Below are 25,806 nucleotides of genomic sequence, written 5' to 3' on the forward strand. Positions count from 1 at the left end.
TTGTTATCCCGGGGGGCGCTAGGGGAAACAAAGTCTCCCCCAAGCCCTTCTGGTCCCCCCTAGTGAGTTTATAGACAGCCACAAGTTCCCCCCTCAGCCTTCTCTTGTGAAGGCTGAACAGGTTCAGGTCCCGTAACTTCTCATTGTAGGGTCTGCCCTGCTGTCCCTGGATCATGCAGGTGGCCCTCCTCTGGACCCTCTCAATGTTGTCCACACCCCTCTTGAAGTGGGGTGCCCAGAACTGGACACTGTACTCCAGCTGTGGCCTGATCAGTGTGACGTAGAGGGGGAGGATCACCTTCTTGGCCCTACTTGAGATGCACCTGTGGATGCATGATAGGGTCTGGTTAGCCCTGCCGACTGTGACCTCGCATTGTCGGCCCATGTTCATCTTGGGATCAATGATGACTCCAAGATCCCTTTCTGCCTCTGTGCTCTCAAGAAGGGAGTTTCCCATCTTGTAAGTGTGCTGCCGGTTACTACTGCCCAAGTGCCGCACCTTGCACTTGTCCATATTGAAACATCCTGTTTTTGGTAGCCCACCCTGGCAACCTATCCAGGTCTTTCTGCAGTCTTTCCCTCCCTACTAGCGTGCCCACTTCACCCCAAATTTTGGTATCATCAGCAAATTTGAACAGGTTGCGTTTCACCCTGTCGTCCAAATCGCTGATAAAGAAATTGAACAGTGTGGGCCCAAGGAGCGAGCCCTGGGGGACTCAGCTGCCCACTTCCATAGCTCAGGAGATGGGGTCACAACTGACTCCCTCTCAGACTCCAAACACAACTCGAACACAGTTAATAAGAGGGCCCTGAGATTTTTTATGACATCTATCTTTATCATTCCATTAATGCGTATGATACCTACCTTGCTTGTATTATTTTTCCTTACAATTGTTTTATGAGATTGATTGAATTTTTTGTCATTTGTTGAACTTAACCCGGCACCACCTGGGGTGACGAGGAACAATGGTCATAAGCTGATGGAGAATAGGTTTAGGTTAGAGATCAGAAGACAATATTTTATAGTTAGGGTGGCCGAAATCTAGAATCAACTTCCCAGGGAAGTGGTCCTCACCCTACCTTGGGCAAATTCAAGAGGAGGTTGGACGATCACCTGTCTGGGGTCTTATGAACTCAGCATTCATTCCTGCCTGTGGCAGGGGGTCAGGCTAGATGGTCTGTTCAGGTCCCTCCTGACTCTAGCTGCTATGAAACTATGAATACCAGGTGTGCTGTTCTGTTTCCCCTCCAGAGAACCCTTCTTTATGTCCCCTTTCCTCCTGTGAAAACTAAGGATATGCTATGAATAAAGGAAATATGATGATATAGCTCCCTTTTTTATATACATGTATGCAAAAGCTCTATATGTATTTTACGAACTGCATTTTTACCATAGGAAGTGGATTAATTTAGAGTATTTACAATGGGTAAATACTAATTAATACTAAGATTTGTAAAATCCTACATGGTGTTAATTGAGTACAATTTTCTCTTTATTGCTGTTTATGATGGTGACATAAAGGCTACAAGAAAATTTCTTCTATTTATTTTACATTCATTTTTGAAAACTGGGACAAAATATTGTATGCATCACTATCCAAACTACTCTTGATGCTGTACATATAGTATATATTAGACAATGTATAGTGATTAGGCATGTGAGATCAATACATGCCTGCAGATCTATTTAAACTAGATGAAGTTATATGGGTGGAAACACAAAAGAGTTTGGTTTGCGGGCTTCAGAAAAATAACTCAAACAAAAACAAAAACAAAAAAGCCCCAGCCTTTACTATTATTCTCTTTAGACTTTACTTTCTATGAGTAAAGTCAAATTAGTCTAATATTTTGAATATGAGAACATAAGAACTACCATTTACTGGGTCAGACAATAGGTCCATCTTGTCCAAAAATCTGTGTCACACTGGCAGATAGTGGATGCTGAAAGGGAGAATGAACAGGGTATGCCCAGATTTTTTATTTCCACTGTTCCTCTCCAAATTGCAACCTCCAGCATTTATGATGTAGGTAGTTTTGGTTCAGGGGCTGTATCCGTAACCCCCATGTCCTATGGATGTACCTTCCCTCCAAGAATTTGTCTAATCTCTCTTTGAATCTGGTTAAACTGTCAGCTTCCACAACAACTTGTGGAAATGAATACCATACTTTAATTACACATTGTGTGAAAAATAACTTCTTTTTATTATTTTTAAATTAAGCAGATGTGTCTACACATGCAATTAATGCTATAAAGGCTTAATGGCCATATTGACATGAGATGCTTTCTGTGCAGTAGCTCATTATTACTGTTCAGTAGCTTGTTACTATGGCTCAGTAGAACTGCATGGCATGAATGATGACACAATGCTACTGCACAGTAGTAACAAGCTACTGCACAGTAGGGCTGTGCGAAATTTCAATGGTTGTTTTGTTTTGAAGCTGTTTCAACACATTTCGAGCTCAAAACAGCAAAATCAAAATGAAACAAAAGGGTTCGAAACAGCTTCAAAATGAAATGAGAGCACTCAAAATATTTTGAAAGTTTCTAAATGTTTTGAGGTTTGAAGCAGCCTGGTGGTAGGAGGCGGGAAAGCCAGTGGCGGAGACCAACCCTGGCTCTGAGCGCAGCCCTAACCAGTGGCTCTTCCATGCCTCCTACCACCAGGCACAGCTCCTTGGGGTTGCAGAGCCTCCTGCTGCCGGGCTGTGCTTGCTAGGGCTGCACTCTGAGCGGCTCTGTCACTGACTCTCCTGTTGCCTGCCCCCTGCCACTGGGCTGAGCTCCATGGGGCTGATGGAGCCACTTGGAGTGCAGCCCAGCAGCAGGAGGTGGGAAGAGCCAGGGATGCACTCTGAGTGGCTCCGCCAGTCCCACAGAGCTCAACCTACCCTCCCAGCACTGCCAGACTCCTCCCAGGGGTGCAGGCCCCCAGATCTGCATGTAGGATGATAGGAGGTTGCTGCTGGTGCCTGGGGCCAGCAGCAGTCTTCTTGGTGTTGGACGTACACTGCACCCAGCTCTGGTCCCAGGAGGCAGTTGCAGCCTCCTGTCATCCCGCGTGCAGGTCCGGGGGCTCGTACCCCCAGAAGGAGTCCAGCACAGCCCCACAGATCTGCACATGGGATGACAGGAGGCTGCCACTGCTGGCAAGTGACACAAGTTTTGCTTTTAGCAGTTTGAGGTACAGTTTCCCAGAAGACCCTGCACCTTGAAACTTGGCAAGCTTCATGTGCTCAGAAGGGGCTACCATCCCTACAAGTTCCATCTGATTCAGGCATGAAATGACAAAGTTGTAGGCATTTTCCCCATTATAGCCTATGGGCAAAACATCGAAACATGTCAAAACAGCGAAACAGTTTCAAGGAAATGAAATGGAACAGTGCTTCGAAACTAAATGAAACAACAAAATGAAACACTGTCCCTTTGAAATGGCAAATTAGAAGTCAAAACTAAATGGTGCTGTTTCGCACAGCCCTACTGTGCAGTCAGCATCACTAGGAAGCCATGAAGGGGTGCTACTGAGCAGTAATACTGGTTGCTGCTTAGTCATTTACTACTTGGGAATGCAAGCACTAAATGTCTGTGCAGTAACAATTGCACAGTCAGCGTCTCATGTAAACGCGGCCACTGAGCAGTAAAATACTGCACAGAGTAAGCCTTCCTGGGGAGCATATCTACCTATAGGTGCTCCCTGTTGGAAGCAAATCTGCTCCAGTGGGAGCAGCCCAGTACAGGGCTGCTCCAACCCTGCCCTGCCCATTCTGCAGCAGCAAGGGTGAATTCCAGGCTAGCTCTGGATGCTAGCCCAGGGACTGGAAGGGAGCATGGGGCCAGTTCCCATGTGCATGGGGCCAGAAGAGCTCTGCCAGCTGCAGGAGCAGCTCTCTCCTGGTCCTGTGCACACTGGGAGGCATCCTGATGTGCAGGGGAGTGGGAGACAGCTACTATTGCAGATTTCTCCTGACCCCTTGCACATGGGAAAAATCCCTGTGCCCAGCTGGGTTTGCCCACACAGCTGGGGAATGGCCAGGAACTGTCCTGCTTCTGGGGTATGTCCTAAAGATCTCTGGACTGCGTGGGGAGAGCTGGCTGGGAGCTTTATACCACTAATCATCTTTGTTGCCCTTCTTTGTACCTTCTCTAGTTCTTTTATATCCTTTGTGAGGAGTGGGGACCAGAACTGGGCACAGCATTCAAGGTATGGATGCACCATGGGTACATAAAGGGGCATAATGAAACTTTTTGTTTTGTTTACAATTCCTTTCTTAATAATTCCTAACACTATGTTTGCCCTTTTGATGGCTGCTGAGCACTGAGCTGTTTTCAAATAACCAGCAACAATGACTCCCAGTTCTCTTTCCTGTGTAGTGACCGCTAATGTAGAGCCCCTCATAGTGTGGATATACTGTGGATTATTTTTGCCCATCTGCATCATTTCACACTTACCTACATTGAGTTTCATTTGCTATTTAGTTGCCACATTAACGTGGTAGTTCTAGATCCTTCTGTAGTTCCTTACAATCCACCTTGATCTTTACCACTTTTAATAATTGTGTCATCTACAAATTTGGCTGCCTCACTACTCAGCCCCTTTTCCAGGCAATTTATGAATATGTTAAACAGCACTGGTCCCAACACAGATTCCACTGTTTACTTCATTCCATCCCCAAAACCGACCATTTATACTTACTTTTTGTTTCCTATCCTCAAACCAGTTTCTAATCCAGAAGTGCACATTCCCTGTAATTCCATGACTACCTAAACTTCATTAAGAGCCTTTGACCGAGCACTTCATCAAAGGCTTTTTGGCAGTCCAGATACACTATGTCAACTGGATTACCCTGATCCACTTGTTTATTTGCACCTTCAAAGAGCTCTAATAGGTTGGCAAGACGTGACTTTCCTTTGACAAAACTCAGATGATTTCTCCTCACATCCATGGGCTGAACATTCCTATTTTTACTCTTATTTCTACCAGTTTTTCCAGGAATGGAAGTGAGACTTGCTAGCTTGTATTTCCATGGGTCCCTCTAGAGCCTATTTTAATTATTAGGGTCACATTGGCAACCCAGCAGTCCTTTGGTACCAAGGCTATGTTTTTAATGATAGGCTGCATACTAGAGTAAGGATTTAGGAGATTTCTGACCTGAGCTTCTTCAGGACTTCTTTAGGGTGAATGCCCCCAGATGCTAGTTATTTACTTATAGTGATAATATTCTAATGTTATATTTTAACCCACCATTTTAAATCATAAAGGATCCATTTCCCTTTTTTGAGGAAGAGATAGAAGAGAAGAATTAACTGTTCTGGCCAATTTTTTTTTGTTAGGTAGCTATTCTGCCTAGTTAAGTGTCTGCTTGCAATTTAAGTTCCCATGTGGAATGGAGGGGAAGTTTGTTTAATTTCTGACTTAAGATTTTATGTAGTGGTAGCATCTGATGTAAAGTAGTTACTATATTTGATAGTGGATGAAATGGGAAATGTATATAAATGTAGTCTATGGAAAGTTTAACAGTATGCTCCTGAGCACCCATAGGGCAGAGTTGCCACTGTTAGACATTAGACCTGAGGTAACCTGCAGGAAGTTGTTTTGTGGTGTTCTGTCACAGGTGTGAGATTATTAGCCAAATTAACTACTGCACTTTCTAATGTTCTCCAAATTTATCTTGTAAAATGTATGACATACCCTTCAGAATAAAACTGTCCTCCAGAATTTGGGGCAGATGGCAAAACAAGATGACATCTTCTCAAAAATGTGTCAAAATGTTCATTCAGTCAAGCAATATGATTGGTTGTGTATTCCTGAGTGCTTTATTAAATTCCAAAAACAACAAAAATTGCTTGCACAAACACCTGTCACAAGAATGACTTAAAATAAGCAAATCAAAATATATAATAAATCAGTTATAATCATTTCCAAGGAAATAGCATTTCTGGGCTTAGAAAAGTTCAGTGTGAACTATACACGTTTACCAAAGTCTTTAAAAATGTTTTATTCAAATAAGTATAGTTACAATTAAATAATTTAAAGATAAAATATTCCTGTGTAACTTGTTGCTGCAAAATTGTGTGTGTAGACACCTAATTTGGCCTCTTGTTGTCTATGGGATCTGGACTTCTGTTCTTCCCTTCACTACTTTAAAGAATACAAGAGTAGAAGTGTTAAACCTACTATCCCAGCCAAACTCCAGCTTTGAAGAAGCAAAGTGAGCCCTGCTCAGGTTCAAGAGCCTGACATAATTAGCGGTGGCAGGAGAAATAGAGAATTTCAAACTAGAGACCAAGCAGGTAACTGATGATTTGTCTGGTGGCTTAAATTGTCAGACAAATATCCAGTTGCTAAAGTCCAATTGTGTTTTGAAATCTCTTCCAGGAGTGTAACTTTTATTACAAACCTTGAAAGACTTTCTAGATACCTTTTTACCTGTTGTCCTTTGCTTGTTTCAGAGAACAGTTTAGGTCTTCCCAGCATTGATCTAGGTTAAATTCAAGGCCCGTTGGGGGCAATCTTCAGTGCCCTGTTTAAACGAACCAGAGGGAGTTGCTGCAGAGTGAAGCATAGTGCACCTATTCCAGGTCGGAGTGCACACTCTCTGCACCACCCCATGGCCTTTGATGGCGTAAGAAGGGAGAAACTAGCCACAGGAAGTGAAAAGAGCTTCTCCATGATATTCCTCAGCACTAAACACACAGGTAATTATCTATCCCTTGCATTTGACCTTCAAAATGATATTTCCGATCACCCAAACAAATCTACATGCTGATCAATCAGCCTTCTTACGAGAAAAAATAGTCTAAATGGTTGTGCATTGAACAAGTCTCTGCTGTGCTACATTATCTTCGAAGTGGAGGAGGTGGGGGAATAGAAACAAAAACAGCAAGTGATTGTTATGCAATTATGCCATTAGCGGCAATCATTATAAATTAATATGGGTAAGTTTGTTAACAACAGGCAGATGTTCATTGCTGCAACTTTGATCATGAAGCCATGACTCGAGGAGTTAACGCGGCAGGGATTTGGGTTGGAAGGTGCTGAAGCCGAGCAGCACCCATCCTGTCGGCGTGCTTTTCCTCCACACGTTTCTTCCTACATGTGTAAAATGCACACCTGTTCAACCATCCAGACACCCTTGATAATTCCGTTCCAGCTGGTTTGCACTAGGATTAGATGCTCTTTGCATTAGGTTGTAGATGTAGATATGGTTTCTGTAGTGATGGGGCAGACTGCAGAGATCTATTGGCTGCCGGCTTTGTAAATTTCATTCAGTTTGGTCCAATCGCAGGAGGAGAGAGACTGGTACAGCCTGGACCTCTCTCCCTCTTCAATCTCTCTTTTTCTTGCAGATCAGTCTCTCTCCCTGTCTCTGCCTCTCTGCATAGGCAATCAGAGCTCTTACTCACAGACTCAACTCTCCCTTTTGCACTGCTTGTAATGAATTTTCTTCCTGAATGTAGGTCGTTTACTACCGAAAGCGCCAGTTTCCTCCCAAGCCAGCGTCTGCTGTGTGTTTTTCTTTTGCTTTTTTGGGGGTCGATGCATTCCTTTGGACCAGAAAATCGCCTTGGATTCCAAAAAAGGGGAGAGGAACCTGGTATGATCTCCTGGCAGGATTTGGCTGTGTGTTAAAAACAACAAAAAAAGGACCCTTATGCATCTGCAGCTATTCCAGTGCTAAGGTAGGTGTCATAGATTAAAGGTTTGATGTTAATTTTCTTTTCTTGGGTCTTTTTGATTTTTGGCTGGGGGGCGGGGGGAGGAGGGGTTGCAGTTGGTACTCTGGCAAAGGTTGACCGGTTTGCTGCAGTCGTCTGTGTGCTTTTACTTTTCCCATCATTTATCAAGCGCGACTTTCTTTCTGTCACCTCTACCATCAGCCCCTGTTTGGATGTCACATATGCATGCACATGTGTGTGCATACCTATATTTCTTTCTATAAATACCCCCCCCCCCTTTTATCCCTCCCCCCCCCCCCCGTTTCCTTTCCCCTTGCACCATCATTTGGGTTGGAGACGTTTTGCTGCAATCAGCTATTTGAAAAGGCTCTGGGGCTCGGTGTGAGATGTTTACAAAGTAGCTGTGCCTTACAGACAAATAAACACAAGTGTGCGGGGAGAGAGAGAGAGGGGGGAAATATCTGCAGTAGAGGGAGAGAAAAAGAGCAGAGCTCCGGTTCCCTGCAAACGCGGAGATGAGAGGCGGTGGAAGGAGCAGCACCTCATGCACCGTGTGCGCGCCTGGGTTTATTGGGGAATTACAAAACCAGCTCGTAGGGCTTTGGTTAACCACTCCCCCGCCAGCCTCCCCGGGCAAAATGGGGGACAGGAGGGGGAGGGGGGATCTTGGCTCTTTCTCTCTCTTTTTTTTTTTTTTGCTTTTCGTGATTCGCTCTCTTCATTTTGTGGGCTCTGGTAAAATGCCTGCTTCTGTGATGCATGGGGTAGCACACGTGATGGACTGGAGCCTGGCACTGGGGAGGGGGCTGCTGGGGGGATGTGTCATTGTGCGCGTGTGGTTGTGTGTGCGTGTGAGTATGTGAGGGTGGGTGTCTGTGTGTGCATGTCTGAGGTGTGTGTGTGGATGTGCGAGATGTGTGAGGTCGCGTGTGGTATGTGTGATTGTGTGTGCGGTGTGCGTATGAGTGTGTGTGAGGTGTGTGCATGTGTGAGATGTGTGAGGTTGCATGTGTGTGTGAGATGTGTCAGGTTGTGTGTGGTGTGTGAGTGTGCGCGTGCGGTGTGTGTATGAGTGTGTGTGTGAGGTTGCGTGGGGGGGTGGCTGCATGTGTATGTGTGAGTGTGTGGATGCGTGAGGATGTGCGCGTGTGTGTGTCAGGTTGTGTGTATGAGTGTGTGGGGGCTGGTTGTGTACGCGAGTGCGTGTGGTTGCATGGGTGTGAGGTGTGTGTGCATGCGTGAGTGCATGTGTGTGCGGTTGTGGCGGTGCGTGTGTGCAGTGAGAGGGGCTGTCTCGGTGCCTGTGCCCCGTCCTGCAGTGATGGGCGGCTGTGCCCCGGAGGCGGGCGGCGGGCCCGGGGGTGCGTGTGTGGCGGGCTGGAGCCCGCGCCCCGCTGCGCCTTCCCTCCCGCGCCGCAGCCGCCCCCTTGCACCCCGCGGGGGCCGCGATTGATGCCGCGTCCCTCCTGCAGCCGCCACCTTGTGCCTCCCCTTCCCCTGCCTGCTCGGCTCCGGCTCCTCTGCCGGCCCCGGGGCCCGGCGCTGGCACCTGCTGGCTGCGGGCACCGCCCGGGCCCCGGTGCAAAGGGTGCGGGCGCCCTCCCCCGCAGCACAGGCCGAAGCCTCCCTGGGACTCCCCCTCCTCGCTGTGCCCCGGAGGATGGGCCCTGCCTCGAGCCGGCAGCCTGCAGGGCTGTGCTCCTTCCTCCTTGTCCCCAGCTGCCCCGGATGGATCCCCTGGCTTCTGCCCCCATCACTGCAGAGATCCCAGGGGGAGAAGCAGGCTGCAGAGGCCACAGTGCGCCTGGGCATCCCGCCAGCCCTGCCTGCCATCCCATTTGTGGCTCAAGGGGGCACCCTAGAGCTTCGTGCCCATCTCAGGGCAACGGTGCCTTTATTCCCAGAGGAACCAGCTCTGCTGGAGGGCATTGCCTCCCTCTCCCTCCTCCTGGTCTTAGCCAAGAGGCTGAGGCTGATTTCACAAGCACTGGTTTTCCTGTTTCCTTTTGCAGGCACTTCTTGGTGCTGGAATTCACCAGGATGTGGCTGCATGCCATTTATTAACATTGTTCTTCTTGTTAAGTATTTGATTATCACTGTGAGACGAGGCAATCATTTAAAAAGACAGGAAAAGAAAGAAACTCAAGAGATAAGTGAATCGCCTATACTGCCGGCCTATCCCTTATTTTCATTAAGGAACCTAATAATAGAAGCCTTATCTACCCCTGAAACTAAGCTAATTTTAATAGTAGACGCAGGGGGAAATAGAACTTTGTCGAAACAACCAGGTGCTGTTCTTGCGAGAAGATTCCACAAGGTGGTAGTATGGACACTTCCTAGCGATTTTTAATTTTATTTTATTTTGAGGTTCGGTCAATTGTCTGAAAGGTTTCCCCCCACACCCCAACCGCTCCCCCACACTTATTTCCATATCTATATCTATATATGTATATATACCCACACACTATATATATCTCTATATGTATATTTATATATTTTTTAAAAAGAAAAAAAAACAACCATTGCATGCATGTTTTAAAATGACAAAAGCATCCTTGTTTTAAAATGGTTTAGCATTCAGGCGACACTTCCTAGCTGAGCTGCTGCTTCGTTTGTCGAGTCCTGAGAAACAAGGGAACAGGAAAGATTTTAAATGGAAGTTTTCAGCTGTGTTGGTCTGAGGTTGGTTGCAAAAAGTGGAGAATCTGGCTGTGCATGAGGCAAGGGGCAGTAATTCTGTTCAAGGACAGGTAATGGAATGATATGTGAAAGTCAGTATTATATTAGATTAAAAATTACGGATTAAACTGTAGCAGTGTATGCTTCAATGAAGAGAGGCAGAGACGGATGTGGTCATTTAATCTATTTCACTGGATGCCTATATTTAGCTTTTGGAGTCCATAGGCTTTATTGGGGTACTGCTGTGGGTCATCACCATGATGTAAGCAAATGCTCTGGGTTTTTTTTGTTAGAAACTTTGTATTCATATGTGTGTGTGTATAATCTTTGTAATGATGGTTGATTGTTAGACAGGGGAAAAAAGACTATCCTTTAAATCTAGGCAGCACATTGATTCCATATGATTCATAACATGAGGTTGATTGTGCATGTGTCTAGATAAAAGAGGTTAGAAGGCAAGGACAAATGGATGAGATTATTGGCAGTTACACCAAATGGAAATCTCTGGCATTTTTCTCTCCAGATATGATTGCAGCATGGATTTCACTGCAAATTTAAGTAATCTCAGATTAGTGGAAGGGCAGTACTTTTCATCCCCTGGGACACAAATTAAGTGCATTTATTATTAGATATGTAAATCTTTTCATGGTATTAATATAAGAAAATAATTTGGGGTTATCATGGAAAGCTAATAATTATTTCTTTTAATTTTAATTCACTGCATAAAGAACTCAGGCTAATTTATTTGGATGGACTAGTTGCAGATTTAATGTGAATCCTTCATTTTGGTTTTATTTTTAGTATCAAGTGTACTTCTCTCACCTCTGTTACTATTTGTACAGAGTGGTCTATAGATACTGTTGCTATTAGGAGGGTTGCAGCAATTTTTTCTATTTATACTGGGGATAGAGTTGCATATTAGTAGTCATAAACATATTCCAATTAACTGTTAAGAAGAACAAGTGTAAAAAGGTAGCAAAAATATTTTGGTAAGCTGGAACATCAAAGTCTATGACAAATACAGTTGTATGAGAAAAATACAAAATTCCATTTAATTTTGAGGTACTGATTTTTTGCACTTGAGAATGATTTCCATTTGTGTATGTGAGTTGTTTTATTAATATTATTGCATAGATAACACATGCATGCAACTATGGTTAGTGTGTTAAATGTAGCTGTACTAGTTGTTATTGTTAAAAGTGTGTTTGGCATCCACTATATATTTTGTAGTTATTATTGTTCATCAGGAATCTGATCCAAAACTCACTGAAATGATTTTGAGAATTTTCATTGATTTATAATATTCTTTAGACCAGCTCCATACTTGTAGAAATATATATGGAGACTACAGAAGAAATGTATGCTTCTTATCTAATATTAACATTTCTAGTGGGGACTGATAAGTGTTCCTTTGCATAGTAATTTTATGTCAGATAAAGAAAAATGACAATAAATGCACTAAAAATTCAATAATCTGTGAAGCTCTTACACTGCATTTTTCTTACTCAAGAATGCAGAATGATCAATTAAGACATGTCTGGTTAGAAAATATATTACAAGAAAAATGTCATGGTATAAATAAAATAGGACAATTGGACTGTATTGAATTAAGATAGCTAATACAATATGTAGATTTACCAAATATTTTATATTCATAGATTTGTTCTCACACATGGGTCCACCATTCTTCAAAAGGGCATTTAATTCAAAGGGATGATGATTAAGAGTCTGTTAAAATGGCTTTCTTAATAAGCAAACTCCTAACCAAGCCCTAGTGAAGGTAAGAGGTAAAAAGAACAGCTGCTTTCATATAAAAACAGTGATGCATGTGTTTTCTTTTTAGCATAAAAGTAATTCACGGAGTGTATTCTGAATACTCTATGGAGGTGTGAACTTCTGTTTTTGACAGGTTCTCAATACAGCCTCCACTTGGCCTTTGAAGGAGGCATGCTGCTGTATGATGGCTGAATCACGCAGTGTGAGGAACAGGTCCACCTGGGTGGGACAGGAAAAAACCATGGTGCTGCAAACAACATAGGATTTAGTCATTCTGCCATTTGAAGACATGTCATAAAATACAAATATTCCAGATCTCTTTTTGTGTGAGCAAGATTCATTAGTAATGCACACCAGGCTGTGAGTAAAAACCTAATAAAACCAAAACATAAGCCTGGCAATGAGCCACTCGGATCAATATGGGGCTCTCATTCCAAACCGCAGCTATTCTCTGTCACAGTTCAGCTCAGGTGCGCTCAAGCAATGTTTGTAAAGCATTTATGCTCTGAGCCATTTCGATCCCCACATCTGACAGGGTTATGTACTCAACTCTGTCACCTTTTAATAGGTCTCATTGTGTTTGCTTTAGTAGTCCCCAGATCTGAATTGCAAGAAAAAAAGCGTGCTGGCTTAAAAATAAAGAAAAAAAAGGGAAAAAAAGATGCATTGGCAGTAATCCTGGAAATAATAGAGATGATAGAGGATGAAGACCCAATTGTCACAACCTGAAGATGGTGTTAGGTGAGGGGGGAAGGGTGAAAGAACTTAAAAAGTACAATTAAAAAAACAAAAAACAAAAAGAGGAGCACATGGTTAATACCTTTGGGGAAAAGTTTTTTTTTTTTAAGGAGGTGCTTTTATAAAAAAGCACACGAGTTCATATCTGTTTAGATATAAGTGAATTTAGCAGGGAAATGTTTATGTGAATTCTTATGCTTAAAATCTATAGTAATTAGTATAATTTCTTGTCTGACTTTCCGGAGTATGCATGAAGGTCACAACACCAAACTGTCCTTCTGGTTCCACCTGTAATGGGGTTTTACTCCTAGTATCACCAAATCAAGGAAGGTGCATATTTGTTTACCATCTGAAATGAGGCCTAGCTTTAATGCTCATAAATGTAGGGAAATATTATAAAAATAAGTTACAATGAATAGGATCATATTTTAGGATATTATATTCTGCTGGGGTGTGTGTGTAACTCACACGCTACTTAGGACATATTTTAGAAAATATATCCAACTGAATACGGCTAGTAACTATATTGTAGAAGTTAAGAGTTCTCATTCTCATCTTTCCATTGTTGATTCATGTGTACACTTACAGAGAAAGCTTGTGTTAAACTATTATTTAAAAAGTTGTAAACATATTACAGTAGTTTAATTGTCGATCTCTTGGAAGACTAGGCAGGAAATAGGTTCCACCATTATGAAAATAACTTTCTTTGACAGTATTTCTTTCTTCCTTGGCTGTGGATTTTGTGTGGAGCATAACAGGGTCATGCTGAAGAGTGATGGTGGCATTAGTTGTACTGTAGACAATCTATAGTGTCATGCCTGTTAAAATATTAACTGTCAAGCAGTTATAAAATTATTCCACAAAATGATAAATATGACATTATTTTATATTACACATTGCATAGTGTGAAATAACTACTTTTTATTTACCACTCTTTTAAATGATTGATATTTTATATATAATGGAAGAGTATTACTTTGGCATTATATTGATCAATAACATGAAGTGCCTCAGCACTTTATAATAACTGATGAAAGAGAAAGTACTTAACAATTAGAGTATCATAAAATGTTGGTTGTATTCATTTTTCTTCATTAGAATGTGCATTTTTTATTGTATATAAATGTGCAATACAAAAGTTTTGCACACACTATACATTTACGAGACCATATATTTCTAGGGCTATAGTCCACTTTCCCTTTTAGGCAGGTGGAAATACAACTCTTCAATCTGGAATCAATCTGTAAAGTCAAGAACTGAACTAAAGTACTCAGAAAAAGGTTCTTTCCTGTCTTAAGAAAATACATTTTGTTTAGGCTATCCAATTAGTTTTAAATTAATCTTTTCCATTTTTATTGCAAAGGACTCAAGAAATTAGCAGGTTTCCTCAAACAGTTCTATTTTAGTTTATGGTCTTTCCAAATCAGAGTTTAACAACTGTTTTGACTATGGAAAATGTAACTTGTACTTTTGTATGCTTCAGGTATTTCCAAATATAGCTTTTGGGAGAGGGGAGGCAACAGGCAGAACAACCTGTTAAATGTTTTTTGCACTTGAAAGGGCAAAAATCCAACTTCCTAAAACAATGCAGATGAATTTTGTGATTTTAGCCTGATGTTTTTGGCCCCTATATATAACCTAGGGTATATATAGTTTGTTTTCTATTTTCTGTTGAACTTCATTAGCTTATGTATTGCATGCTTTCCAAGATGAACTGTGTCTTATCTGTATTTTGTACAGTTTAAAATATTTATTTCTGGTCTGTAAATAAATAATAAAATTAAATGATAGATCAAATCTGATACTTTTGAAATAAAAAGGTCCTGTTTTAGACGTATCAAAATGTAATGAAAGTTGATAGCGCAAAACTGATTTTTGTATTGTCAAAACAATTTGAAATGGCCCATCACTTGTTTCTGTTTTTGTTTATTTCCCTCTCCTACTTTACCATAACTTTGAAACTTGTGCAGAAAGACTCCTAGATATAACAATGTATGGTACCAGCTATATGTCTTCTTAATATACAACTGTCTCACTGCTCCTTTCTTTACTGGACATAGCATTAACCAGTAAAATAACCAAGATTAATATTAGGGGTCCATGTTTGATGAATTCACTGGATTGATTACTATTGATGAGTGAACTGTGAATAAGACCCTGTCATAGGAAAACAGTAACAAACAGAAGTAGGCAGAACCTCATGCATTAAAGGGTATTAGCTTAATTTTAAACTGTGCTTATTAAAATCCATCTTTCAAGCAGCAAAAAGGAAATCTTACATTTGCAAGAAATCTTTTACATAAAATCTGTCCCACCTTTGGAAGGTTGTTAGAGATGAAGAGGGCATGTGGATACTATGCTCACAAGTCTGTAGAACCAAACAGATCAAAACTATAAAGGCCTGTGTTGTCATCAGTCTGTTTTCAAGACTATTGTTCATTGGTGGATCCAGGATTTTGTAAAGGCAAGTGTGGGAATAGCAACCAGTGACTTTCCCCCTCTCTCAGCTTCCCCTCTTCACTAGGATGAGCAGACCATGCTGTGGGAGCAGTAGCCAGAGACTTTTTATAGTCCCCAAAGTAGGTAAGAATTTTACCCCCCACCTGCTCTCAGTACCCTCTCCTTTCCCTTCCATGCTTGGTGGCAGATCCCCTCCCCTCCCATTCCTCCTCTCATCTGCCTGCCTGTGCCACTGTCTCCCTTGGCCCTGGCTGACCTGAGAACAGGGGGAACTCCAGAGCCACTCCTGGCAGGTTTCTCTCCCTCTGCCTGCTTCTGGACTGTCAGGGAACATGGAGGATGAGGAATCTACCCACTGTTGCTGTCCTGGGCTGGGCTTCCCACACAACCTAGCTGGAGTGGGGGCAGGAGTGACTCCAGAGCTTCCCCACTCCTGGGGCAATTGGAGACAGTAGCAGTGGGTAGAGGAAAGGAGGTATCAGAGAGAAAAGAAGGGGACCTGCCTCAGAGCTCGGAGGGGAAGGCATGGTTCTTACCTGTTTTGGGGTCTTAAAGAAGCCTTTGGCTGTTGCTCCTGTGGCGTGGCCTGACAGTGGGGTGTGACCACGCCACTGTACCCACCGCTCCCCAGATTTGCCTCTGCTAGTGTTTTGCTTTACTCATGGAAATGAAGATTTGTACAACACTATAATTTTGTGACATTTCTCTGAGATTTTTATTTAAACAAAGGTTGCATCTACCCTGGTTAGTCTTTGGTAACTGAAGTGATGGAATAGACTTGTGTAATTACTATTAATGCAATACCACTATAAGCTTTGGGATATAGGGAAGGCTTTGCCCTATATAGGCATATCAGTGCTGTATTATCTTGCTGCACTGTCCTTTGGGTACCTATTCTACTTCTACAGCTCATGGCTCATGAGATGATGGCTTATGCAGTATTTTGAAAAGCTCTGTGGGATTGTGGTAGGGATGTGTAACTCCTGTAAGACTTTGGCAACATTTGACATTTCCAAAACTCTTTTATCAATGTCAAGATGAAATAGCCTGATCTCATTCCTTGGATAGCAATAAAAGTGTCTGCTTCAGTTTCTGGGTCTTGTGAGATATCTCAGGCAACTGCATTAAAAAGGAGTCCAGCAGCATTAATGGACAGTGAGAGATTGAGACCAACAGATTATTATCGAAATAATTGTTCCTTCATCCAGCCTCCATAGTGAAATGTCTTAATGTTGCTTATCAGGTTAAGATGTTGCTTATCAGTTGGGCATCATTTGTGAACCTAGCACGTAACTACAGACTGGATGGAACAATTCTCCAGGCCAGTGGCAGGCAATATCAGCTTCATAACTAAAGTAATAATTATAAAATCTTCCTGTTGCACTATGCATTATCTATGTGAAAGCCAAGATGTGGTCTCAATGCCCAATGGAGCGAGGAGGAAGTAGGTCTTGCTGCAAGTTATGCACAGCTGAACAGACAGGCTGTGGCACCTAAGGCTGTATATTAACACAGCCTGTGGTAGGCCTGCTGCCCAAGTGAAAAATGTTTAAAGCACATACTTCCCTAAGTGTAGGTGGGAAATTGGAGAACAAATGATACAGATCACTGCTTTTGAGAGATGTAAGCATTGATAATTGGCACCATTGAAAACCAGTGTCACTCAACAGGTAGAGGATACCTCTTTATGTGGTAGATAATACATATATATTTTTAAGATTATGGTGATGGTAATTTATATGATTTAAGTTGAGATGAGTGCAGTTCAAAGCATTATGGAGGTATTGCTGCAGCAGTAAGTGTTAAAAATTCTTATGAAAAATCTTGTTTTCCTGGGATGATGTTAGAACTGTATCATTTATACATCTGCCTTTTCCTCCTGGCATATACACAAGATACGTACATTATATTAAGACATTTAAAGGAAAAATATGTTCATATGTTTGATGAAATATAGTATGTTTGATATCATCTTTGCACATGGCAATAATTTTTGCTTAAGTACCTCAGGCAGCCAAAAGATATTAGACATTTTTTTTAGAATACATAAAGCACTTCCTCTGGCCCCTATTCCATGCCCTTTATAAATGAGTTTGCCCTATAATTGCACATAATGCAGGTTGTCTCTTGTCATTTTGAAAACAGTTGCAATGGTGTATATATAGGCCAAATATTTAAAGGGTTAGGGATTGACTGTAATTTTATGAACACAGTTTACACGACTATGATTCCATGGCCTTCAAAGAAGTTACAACTGATAGCTCTATTTTTGTATAAATATACAGATCTGAAAAAGAATCAGGCTCTCAAAATCTCCTTTAGAATCCCTTTTGGTTATCTTTTGTAATCCTAGGTTAACATGCTTCTTAGTCCAACATAAATGTCTCTGTTTCTTGTTTTTTGTGGATTCTTGTTTTCTGTCGCCTAAAATTGCTTACCAGGCAGTTACATATATTTCCCCTTGTAAATGTGAGTGAAATGATTCATCACAAATTCCTATAAGTACATTAACCTTCTTGACACAGTGGCTCTGGGAAGTTTAGGGAACGGTGTAAGTAGATGACAGGAGAGAGTTGAAATTTGATTCTTGAGATAGGAGGCTCATTTTAATACATGTTACAGTGGAATAGGCTTAGAAGTCTACCAGAACACAATTTAAAGCTGTTTTTCAGTGTATACATTCTTTTTTATCATGAATTCTCCATTAGTTAATACTTACTAAGCAATTACATTTTTCCTGAACTATATTCATTTTAAATCCTAACTTTAAACACTAAACATTCTTAGTAAGAACTAATTTTCAATTTACTTTCATAATTCACTTTTACATGGGTAGGAGTTTTAGGATGAAACATCACATGGAGAAAAATATCCTCTGACAACCTATTTTATCATCTTATGCTGATCTATCTTTCTGCTCTGGCATGCATCAAGTTGCGGAATCTCTCTCCCTGGAAATTTTCAAGCAGTTTAGCCAGACACTTGGCTGGGATGATTTAGTCAAAAATGATCCTGCCTTGAGCATAGAGCTTCACTAAATGATCTCATGGGTTATTTTTACATGTGTGCTGGGACATGGTGCTGGGTGCTTTAATAATTAGTGAGTTGCACTACTTAAAGGCGCCTGCACATCATATCAACATCTCCGTGCTGAAAAATGGCAGCAGGGCACTTGAACTAAAGGTCATTGAATGCGTTTGAGTTCACAGTGCCCTGCCACCATCTTTTCAGCACGAGGAGGCTGATACACATGATGTGGAAAGCTGCTGGAGCTCAGAAACTGATGTGCTGGATTTCCAGCGCGTCGAAGCAGGGTCCTCATACATCTGTAGGAGCCCATGATCTCACTTCCAGCCCCACTTTCCTAAGATCCCTATGAGATTGATTGCATAGTCTATAAATAAGCACAGAATTTTATGTTTAAAAAATCCCCTCAACTTACTTTAAAGTATTTTTCTGGAAAAGAAAACATAAATCTCTGGCTGAAAGTATTGTTTGCAACATAAAGTTTTACTTCCATTAGTGAAAAGAATGAATGCTTCGAAAAATCTATAAAAATAAATATAGGTATTGAATGTAAATAGCTGAATGTTAAATGATCATAGTCAAGCTCTTGACTGAATTACAGAACTTTTGGTACAGAGATATTGTTTTAATCAGTATTGCATTTACCTTTTGGGTCAGTTGGGGGACTTTTTTGCGGGGCGTGGGGTTGGAGGGGAGAGGGGATTATTTAATTTGAAAGCAGTTGCTTTACAAAATTAACACGTAGCAGTTCCAGGGATTTAAAGCTTTTTCATGGTATGGATGGTGGTTTAATTTATTGTGTTATGGACAGCCTGCCATTACACTAATTACACATTCTAGGCTAGATTTTCTATCCTGCTCAGGTTACAAGCATGAATGTAAATGAAGATCTGGGGTAAGATTCTCACCTTTATTCCTGTCCTTTTACCCTAGGTAGAAGGTCTGAAGTTGAATTAAAGAATACTAAAATGCCCTGGTTTTTCAAGTCTTCCAGGATTTCTGTTAAAGCTGTGCTCTAGAGAGATCATCAGAGGTAGAAATGGGGATAAGAGGATTGGGCCAGGGACTGTAGTGCTGTGATAATTCCAAACAGTGCTGTGGCCTATCCAGGAACTCCGGGAAAGTAGAATAACTGTGAGACAACCCCTAGCTTCTCCAAATTATGCCAGGACTCATGCCAACTGTTGAATTAGAACAGGACTGGGAGTGTACCAGATTAGTTTAAAGCCCCTTCAGGCCTCTGAAATGTTTGGTCTTTACTGCACTCCTTACACACGCAACATAGATTGTCATCATATATTTCAAATTTTTCAGAAGTATCCTGCAGTTACTATTGAGACTCTTAAACCTAGATTTAGGGTTATGAGAATCTGGCTGCTTAATTTGCTGATTAAATGATGCTGAATCCTTCTGAAAATCCCAATTCACCATCTCCCTATGAGGTATATCTTAAGAATTTCTGTTTCATATATTCTCTTTCCTAGTGAAGGAACACATTTAGTAAGACTTCAAGGAAGAACTATGAGTGTTTTTGTATTGCTTCCTCTAGATTTTCTTTAAATTAAAAATTGGCATGGCTATAAATAATTCTACATATTTACTTACAATTAAGATTCACAAATAAAGTATTAAATGCAATGGAAATGCCCAATTTAAAAATTTTGAAGAATTTTTTTTTTGATAATGTATGGGAACAATATAATTTCTTCTTAAATGAATTTGGTATGTCCAGCACCATGGGAATTTATTTGTATTCTTTTTTAAAATATGAGGTAATGCCCCCACACCTTTCTCACAGAGATTTATGCTATAACGAGTAAGTATTTTATTCTCTCTCTTTGCTAATAATGTAAATTCTTACATTCTTAAATAATCTTTGCAACAGTACATTTAAACGCACTTACAACTTTTGCAAATCAGCAAAGAAGTACCCAATATCTAGATATGCCGCAGGGTAATCCAAAGTACAAAATTTAGCCATGGGCACTAACAACACATACAGTGATTGCTGTCATATCTTGGTGCTTTTCCCAGAACTGCTACATTCAGAAGGCTGTACTTTGAGGAATGATGTTATGGGATCAGATGCCTAGATTTATTAGAGGCTGCCCAAGTGCAACGGGAAGTATAAAACAGTCTTTGAGGATCTTGTTGTCTTGTTTTTGTTTTAGACAATGGCAGACAAAGTGGTAGTTTACACAGCATTCTTGAGTATACCAAGAGCAACAAAATAATTGATCTTCTAGGCACAGTCAGAGGACTTGTTGCTTATAAATACTAGCTTTTCAACCAAGCTATAGCACACACTTCAGTCTAAGCTCCTTAAAAGAACTAGCAGAGAGGAAAGGTGAAGTTGTCTGTTTTTTTAATGGTCCTAGTGACTACGAGATACTCAAATAAATGTAATGAATTGGGAACAGCATAACGTGTAGTCCTAACAAAGGCTGAGTATGCCCTGGTTAGTTGTATGAAGTGGTTGTATACACTGACCTCAGGAGTCTGAAGAATCATAATTAGATCATTTATTTTGACTGTTCTCAAAATGAGAAAATAAGATTCAGGGTTTCTGTTTATCTGTTTCTTTACTAATATGCATCACTTAAATGTTCTTTGGTTAGTAATTGGTAATGGATTCTCACAGGATGGTTACATCATTAGTCAACATAAACCATTAAGCATGCCAGCAATTCCAAATAGTAAGATTTTAGGGAAAGTGCTTGTATTAAAAAAAATACTTAAATGTTAAGAGAATTATTCAAAATTAGATGCTATCTTATAGAGGATCAAGGAGAACTCCTACAGAGCTGATCATGTTTCTGGGTTTGTTATAGGCACTCTAGGGTCTAGACAGATGTACAGGCTCTTCCCAGCTGAAGCACTTAAAAATGGCTATGAGTCTGTGCTGTGAAAGAGTTCTGCAACTAGGGTGCTGGAGAACAAAGTGTGAAAAACATAAGTTGCTTTTTTTGCCGTTGTCCTGCCATAAACATTTTATAGCATAACAAAAGCCAAACAAATAGTCATCCATACCCCTTGTCATGCCACAAATACCTGAAATGTGTGGCTACTACAAAGATGATATTAATTTGTGACACTGTTTAGTGGCCCACACTCTTTAGGTACCCCAGGCATCTGTTCTAGGGGCTTGAGGGGCCCAATCCTGTCCAACCCTGGAATTCCCAAACAGAATTGGGCTTCTCAAGTCCTGGGAGGACCTTTCTAGCTTTTCTGTCTAACACAGTGGTGCCCCAAGGAATGTCGGGCATGTCTCTACAATCAGGGAAAGTCAAGGTTCTGCACTTGCAGAGATATGATCCTAGGATTTCTGGGGTGCATCTCTGTAAGTGGGGACAACTGGGTTTTTCCCACTATGCTCCTGTGGTCTCCAGGGTATGCCTCTGCAGTAGGAAAAGTCAAAGTTTTCCTGCTTACAGAGATCTGCTCCAGGGAATCCAGGGTATGCCTCTGTAAGTGGGGAAACCCCAACTTTTCCTGCTTACAGATAACACCCTGAAGATTTCTGGGGGTGCATCTCTGCAGGAGGGAAAGCCAGACAGGTGCTTCCAGGGCTTGAGGAGCCCATTCCTATATGGGTATTACTGGGGCATGCAGGACTGAGCCCTTCAGATGCTGGGGAAACACATCATTCTTTGTCCTATAGCATCAATAGGTGGAAACTACAGGTGATACATTTTACCTAATGAGGCAGATGAGCTGTGCTTGCACACAGCTTGGCACAGCTGATTTGTTTCATTTGTCAATGTCTGTTTCTAGGCAAAGATCTCATCTTGCATTATGGGCCCAAGTCTCTAGAGGCTCCTTTTGACTCCTGACTGGAAAGGTGAGACCATTGCCTGTTTGCCCCACTGCTCCCTCAGCTTGTGATGTCTGCTCATTGCCACTGTGAGCCTGGTCACTTTTACTTTGGGAGGGCTTGTCAATGAATGTAGTGGCACTGTCATCTGAGGGAGTTGGGAATAGAAATCCAGCATTAGATTCCATTCCATCTATTTGGTGCAGAGGTGGACTAAGTGCAAGTCTGGTCTACCCTCCTTGAGTTTCTGAAAAATTGGTAATACAAGTTTGGTGGGTTTTCCTCATCCTTGCTAGTTTTTTGTGATTCAGTCTTAAGGATGAGATTCCTCTTAAACCCTCCTCTCTGATGATGCAGCCAGATTAGCCAGAATCTCTTCTTTTCTATGGGCACATATACATGAAACACATTAATGTGCATAAGCCTAATTTAATGCGCATTAAGGGCACGCGTCTACATGTGCACAACCTTAATGCACATTAAAATGGTGAAATTAGGTTAATTGTGCCTAAATTTGATACCTGCAAATGTAGGTATCAAATTTAGGTATGATTAGTTAAAGCATATTACCGCACGTGTAGACATGGCCTGGCACTAATTTTAGTGCTGGGTCTGCCCAGCCACTAGGATTACATGTCAGGGATACAAGGACTTGGCACTAACTTTAGTGCTAAGAGCACTAGCTTTAGTGCCAAATCCCTACACATGTAGAAACCTGCCAAAAATTGCTTAATGTTTATTAGCTTAATGCACATTAAATTTAGTTACGTTTAAATGCATGTGTAGATGTGTCCTATGTTGCCTTCTCCTCCAATGTCAGGTGACTCCGCACTTCATTTTCAGGCTGTGACCTTAGAGTCTCTGTACCTTCTACTGGGAACTCTACTTATAGTAGGTGTTTACCCTGGAATGAGTAATTGCCAGGTTAATAAGGGGTTGAGGAGCTAAACTTGTGCCATGTTAGGATAAAGCAGTATGCCCTGTGTCCCATCTTCCAAGGTGGTAAGTCCCCATTCCCAAGTCCTGTGGGATGGGGTCCTCCCACCCTGAAAACACAACTTGAGACCTTGCTGTGTTGTGCTTGGGACCTAATAATCTCCCCTTTCTACTCACATGGTGAAAGCGAGCTGGCTTTCTAGTGAGGGACGGTTTTGGAACTCTATGGAAAGAACAGGGCTTCCTTTCAATGTAAGGTCGCAGCTGATAGACTACTTCCAGAGGAATTTCCACTACCAGTCCTCAAATGACTGGGAGTTGATAAAGAATGCCATTGACTCTTTTTTACCCTAAGAAGCACTGAGAGCCCTTGCCTGCCATGAAAAGCTGCAGAATTTATGGGCTCCAGCCATCCCTCTCATGAAAAATGTAAGCTTCCAGAGTACCCTGCTCTTGAGTTGTAGCCAAGTAACTGTTTAAAAACATTGGCAAAGAAAAGCATTGTTCCGCCCCTCTCAGCCCACTCACTATTTTTCCCTGATGCAGGAGGATTGGGCAGAGGCTGAGAAAGTGATGTTCATAGAATCATAGATTCATAGAAAATTAGGGTTGGAAGGGATCTCAGGAGGTCATCTAGACCAACCCCCTGCTCCAAGCAGGACCATCCTCAACTATATAATCCCAGCAGAGGCTGTGTCTACCCAGGTCTTAAAAACCTCCAAAGATGGAGATTCCACAACCTCTCTGGATAACCTGTTACAGTGCTTTACTGTGAGAAGGTTTTTCCTAATATCTAACCTAAACTTCCCTTGCTGCAACTTGAAATCATTGCTTCTTGTTTTATCATCCGCCACCACTGAGAACAGTCTAGCTCCATCCTCTTTGGAACCCTGCTTCAGGTAGTTGAAGGCTTCTATTCAATCTCCCTTCAGGCTTCTCTTCTCTAGACTAAATAAGCCCAGTTTCCTCAGCTTCTTCTCATAAGTTCATAAGTCATGTGCCCCAGCCCCCTAACCGTTTTCTTTGCCTTCAGCTGGACTCTCTCCAATTTGTCTACATCCTCTCTGTTGTGGGGGGCTGGGAGGGAGAGGGGGCGAGAACTGGACACAGTACTCCAAATGTCAAATAGAGTGGATTAATCACTTCCTTTGATCTGCTGGCAACACTCCTACTAATGCAGCCCAGTATGCCAGTAGCCTTCTTCACAAGGGCACACTGTTGGCTCATATTCAGTTTATTGTCCACTGTAACCAGGTATTTTTCTCCAGAGCTGCTACTTAGCCAGTCAGTCCCCAGCTTGTTATCTGGGTTCTTGGTGTTGCTGTTGGGTATAGCTAGCATTGACCTTGTGCAATAGATTCCAGGTTCATGTTCTTCAGAAACATTAGTCTCTTTACATTTGTAAAATGAAGCAATTTATTGCTATTGGGAGTTTGGGCACAGGTTGTGGATCTTCTACACTTAATTAATAGATTATTAAGTATTAGCTCTTGATGTCAGACAAAAAATGGTTTATGGATTTCTGTGATTTCCTTTCTGATGAACAGCAATATCTAATTTAGACTTGACATCCCAAGCCCATACTCTGCTTAAGCACTGGAGGTCACTGAGATACAGTACTTTTGCCCCAACCACATGGAAGTTGCAGAAGATTGGTTACAACTTAAATAAAAGGAAGCTGTGGAGTTGTATGGTGCTGAATCTTTTATAGAGAACTGTATGTGAATACATGAGGAAAACTGTGATCAAAGCTGATGTTATTTGTTCTCTGTAGACATCTGGAGTTATAATCTGGCAGGTGTATTTTCTCATTTTCTCTATTAGTTGTTTATTCATTTGATACTATGTTGTTCTTTTTTTTTATGGCTAAAATATGATTTCTCCAGGATTTTGTCCTCAAAGAATTTTTGTCATTTGATGAACTATTTTCTATCCAGTAAAATTAGCTTTTCTTTCTGCTTAGCATTCCCATGGACCTTTTTGTTATTTGAAACTCTGCTGTCTGCAGTTATCATCACATTTACCATTATTAGTTGATTGAATCAAGAGGATGGTTGCAGTGCCATAATTGACAAGCATTATCAGAATCTTTATTAGTTAAAGAAATGTATGGACTATAAACAGGTCTGTCCTGTTCCTGGAAAGATAAGTTTTGATTTTGCCAATAATGTTTGTCTCAATTTCTCCTTCTTTTGGGAAAGTGACAGGGTGGATGGAAAATATTCTGTTTCTGGTATATTTGGATAACAGTGATGTTCTGGATTTTGAGGTTCGGATCATATTTTCATAGTCATCTGTCTATTTTGTTAGACCTCTTAACAGTGTCTGATAATAGTGATGATAAATTATTAATTAGTTACTAGGGAACATTGCTGATTGGCCTAAGACTGTCCTATGATTTTAACATATGTGGGAGTCAGGAGTCAGTTTGTGTTGTCAGACAAAGAATATCAGGGGACATGGAATATAAAAGTTTTCAAGAATATAAGTGCACCTCCCCTACTGGCCATTGCATTTATAATTCTTTCCAATAACATTCCTACCCTGGGATAGAATATTGCAAGCATCATGTGAGCTTTTTGCTGAATATTGTATTGAATATTATTCTCACTATGAGAGTGGTGGAAAACTTGGCATTATAGTCAGAATGCCATGTATTAGAAGCTGCTGTGATGTATATGTCCTTTTACCACTCTGGCAG

The 25,806-nt window shown here is 41.4% G+C and overlaps 1 protein-coding gene across 5 annotated transcripts in view; it reads left to right on the plus strand.

Moving 5' to 3' along the window:
* The first annotated feature begins 7,295 nt into the window (after positions 1-7,295).
* NLGN4X (neuroligin 4 X-linked) overlaps positions 7,296-25,806 on the plus strand; it is a 309,004-nt gene continuing 290,493 nt past the window's right edge. For 4 of the 5 annotated variants that reach the window (XM_019485405.2, XM_019485407.2, XM_019485406.2 and 1 more), the window contains exon 1: positions 7,296-7,678. The gene's annotated coding sequence lies outside the window, so the exon portion shown is untranslated. The remainder of the gene's footprint in view (positions 7,679-25,806) is intronic. The other variant, XM_019485409.2, reaches the window with a different exon arrangement.

Source organism: Alligator mississippiensis, chromosome 1 (genome assembly GCF_030867095.1).
Source record: "Alligator mississippiensis isolate rAllMis1 chromosome 1, rAllMis1, whole genome shotgun sequence".
In the NCBI taxonomy this organism is placed as follows: Eukaryota; Metazoa; Chordata; order Crocodylia; family Alligatoridae; genus Alligator; species Alligator mississippiensis.